The sequence below is a fragment of the Anopheles ziemanni genome, chromosome 3 (assembly GCF_943734765.1).
Source record: "Anopheles ziemanni chromosome 3, idAnoZiCoDA_A2_x.2, whole genome shotgun sequence".
Classification (NCBI taxonomy): Eukaryota; Metazoa; Arthropoda; class Insecta; order Diptera; family Culicidae; genus Anopheles; species Anopheles ziemanni.
This window is the reverse complement of record NC_080706.1, coordinates 3,866,284-3,869,097: the sequence shown is the minus strand read 5'-3', so window position 1 is coordinate 3,869,097 and position 2,814 is coordinate 3,866,284. Positions and strand designations below refer to the sequence as shown.

At 44.8% G+C, this 2,814-nt stretch overlaps 1 non-coding gene across 1 annotated transcript; it reads right to left on the bottom strand.

The window, feature by feature from the left end:
• Positions 1–2,404: 2,404 nt before the first annotated feature.
• On the bottom strand, positions 2,405–2,486 carry Trnas-aga (transfer RNA serine (anticodon AGA)). The gene has a single exon. It is a non-coding gene; the product is annotated as a tRNA-Ser (tRNA).
• Between the last annotated feature and the right edge of the window lie 328 nt (positions 2,487–2,814).

Genomic DNA, 2,814 nt, shown 5'->3' with positions numbered 1-2,814 from the left:
TCCTGTGTCAGCCGATGGGAACATAAATTTGATGCTGATTTAAATAGAAAGGGGTTAAAATGTCAAACATTACCGTATGACAACATGAGTGGATTGATTTTCTTTGGAGGGTTACAGTAAAATTTTCACTGAAAACAATCAAAACCCAACAACGATGTGAATGGGAAATGATGTATCAAGTAGTCTTAATATCTCCTTAATAGTCACTTGATAAGAGGCAGTTCAATTTTGCCGATCAGCTTTCATTTAATTGCTCCGTTTACCCCCTCCCCAATTCACGATCGCTTGAAGCTTTTCTTTCTTTCCACTTTTATCAACCGTTTTTTTTTCTTTCCATTCTTTATCATTTACATCCCCGTTCGCTCGCCAGGTGCATCGCTTCGGACCATCTTCGGGCAGTTGTTTCGCTTCTTAAGTTTCACCCCATTGATCATCTTCACGACTCACGGGGTTTTGATGAGTGACCAAATTCCGACCGGTAAAGCAGGAGGGGAGGAGGAGTTAAGGGCTTCGGTAGCAATCATCATATGGTAAGCAATCCGATCATCATGTTGCGTTCACCTTCGGCAGCATCTCGCGGACGCGGAATCGTTGCGTGCCGGATCGGCTCAGCTGCTCGGCGCGGGTAGTTCCGCGTACATCCGCATCTGACCTCGAGGCATTCACAAGTGGCAGAACACGCAGCACCGCGTGTGTGTGTGTGTGTCTAGCCTGCTCTTTTCCGACCCAGGAGGATGTACCCAGGTGTGGTACCATCGTATACTCTCGTGTGAGAGACACGACCATCGAGCACGAGAGTAGCTGGAGAGCAACGAGATCAGATTGCTGGCCCCAACGGCAACCAGCAGCAGCAGCTGTGTGGCGTGTGCGTTTGGCCACCAAAAGATGTGTGTTGCGCAACCGAAAGTAGCGCACCGACGCGACGCGCCGCCAGCGCGAAGGTGACAACACGGAGCTTGTGTGAGGGCTTGTTTTGGCTCGTGCCTTGTGCTGCTGGCTGGTGGGGCCTCCTGTACAGTGCCTGCCAGTTGTTGAATGGTAATCGCAGTCGATGCATTTTTTTTTTATTTTACCTTTTTGCACACTTCATCCTTTCCACGATCCATGGGTTTGCAAATCGCTCCGCCATCGAAGCACCGAAGCCGCGAGTGAGTGAGTGTAAAATCATTCGTCGAGGCCACGCGGCACGTAACATCCACCCTCCCCCGTTTGCTAGCTCTCGTGAACTTAGGCGATCACTTGTCTTCCTCTCGACCGTCTTGGCATTGTTCGGCGAAAAGAGATGCTGCCACCAGAAGCCGCGTTTCTTCGTTCCCTTTTTTCCCAAGCAAAAAAAAGAGGGAAATCGAAGGAGTAAGACAGAGCGCACCGTGAACGACACAAAAGAGTGACGATTTATTTATTTCTTGCTGATCTTGCGATCGTAATCGGAGCAAACCTACACCGCCCTGTTTTCTTAGCTTCGAGAGGTGTTCTTCCCTGCCATTGGCGTTCGTTTTTCATTGCGTGGTTTTGCTTTCCTTCTTTGTTTTTTTCTTCATGTTTTCTCCCTCAACTTCTGTTGACCACCGAGCGGTGATCGCGGTTCGTGTGCTGATCAAGTATGCGATCATTTTCTTTTCACCACGATGCATCTCTTGCTATTTCGCGTTGTCCCTTTTTGTTCGTTCGTTTCTCGCTAGCTTGCGCCTCGTGGATCTCTCAGGCGTTTCTCGGCGTTTCAACCTTCTTCAAATCGGATCAAGCGCCGATTTGCCGGTCCCGTGCGGTTTTTGCTTCAGCATCTTTTCTTTTATCGGTGTTTAGATACGGTATCGGTGTTCAAGAAAGCCCATTTGTACCCACACATACACACGCACGCAGCAGTGTCGGGAAGAGGGAGGCTTAAAATTAATCTTTTTTTGTCCTGCATTCTTCTTTCGCCCAGCAGTAGCGCTTCTTTGCAGGGTACTGTAATGCACTAGCTGTTTTAGTATTTGATAGATATCTACTGAAACGTTTGTCAGCCCGTTTGTGTCGGAGGTGGTTTGGAATCGCTTCGATTACCATTCAATCGAGAAACATCAAATAGAGTATTTCTTGGTCGTATGTTGTTTTTCTAAATGCATGATGCATTATGAATGCGGTAGTACAACTGTTCATCCTGTTTTAAATAACGGATGTTTTAATATGTTCATCACGGTTGAATGATATAGTTTTTCATGAACTGCTTGAATGCATTATGATGACATTCATTATTTCAAAACGATTATGCCAATAGTTAGGATGTCAATGATCGCTTAGTGTTGTTTCTTAATTTATTATAGGAAAATTATAAAAGAAAAAGAAACCCAGCTACTACTTAACTACTTGCCTTTTTTTAAAAAAAACAAGCTTCAAAATTTGAGTCGAATTCACTTTGATTCGCAGTCGGTAGGATTCGAACCTACGCTCCCAGAGGGAATCTGATTTCTAGTCAGACGCCTTAACCGCTCGGCCACGACTGCCTTCGAAAGGATAGTTTGTTGGTCCCTACTTGACGGAGAAAGGTTTTTCATTTTCATCTATTTTTACATCGCATTCGCTGCTTTCGAGAGTCGTTCCCTTTTAAAATCTCCTCAAAATGGAAAATTATTTATAGATAATTTAAGTTGATTTTAAAACTTATCGTTTATCTTATCGTTGTGTTGTGCATCAACCTGGGCTGAAATTTCAACCATAACATAGAGGTTATCATTGCAATCGCCAGGTTATCATTACAATCGTGTTGGGTGAAGGATTATGTTTTACGATAAAACTGTCTCAATAAACACTCTAGGGACTATCGCTGAACAC